The sequence below is a fragment of the Brassica oleracea genome, chromosome C4 (genome assembly GCF_000695525.1).
Source record: "Brassica oleracea var. oleracea cultivar TO1000 chromosome C4, BOL, whole genome shotgun sequence".
Taxonomy (NCBI): Eukaryota; Viridiplantae; Streptophyta; class Magnoliopsida; order Brassicales; family Brassicaceae; genus Brassica; species Brassica oleracea.
The window spans coordinates 29,797,129-29,797,711 of NC_027751.1; positions in this window are offsets into that span (position 1 = coordinate 29,797,129).

The window sequence follows — 583 nt, forward strand, 5'->3', positions numbered from 1 at the left end:
AAGGAAGGAGGCGCTGCATCATTACATGACAATCATGGCTCTTCAAGATAGTAAACTTCCCTTCACTTTTGTCAACACAATTACGCAAACTTGATGCATAACCGTCTGGAAATTTAACACTGTGTGTTATCCAATCAAAAAACTCTTCTTTTGCAGTTGCATCCAGTCGATATATGGGAATAGGACCTTTACCGTGCTCATCAACATGAAGTTCGGGACGAGCACAAATATCAACCAAATCCAGTCTTGACTTCAAGTTATCCTTCGTCTTGCCTTGGACATCAAGGATGGTGTTCATCAAATTGTCGAAAAAGTTCTTCTCAATATGCATGACATCTAAACAGTGCCGCAACAAATGAGTCTCCCAATAGGGCAAATCCCAGAAGATACTCTTCTTATGCCAATTATGATTTTCCCCTACACCATAAATCGGTTCATGTCCGTTTCCACCCACGTCTGCCGTTCTATCTGCACCAAAATCTCTTAATTGTTCCTTCAACTTTTTGCCACTTACTTCTTCAGGTGGACTGTCAAACACCCTCTTGTTCTTTGTAAACAATGTCTTACTCTTACGATATGGATG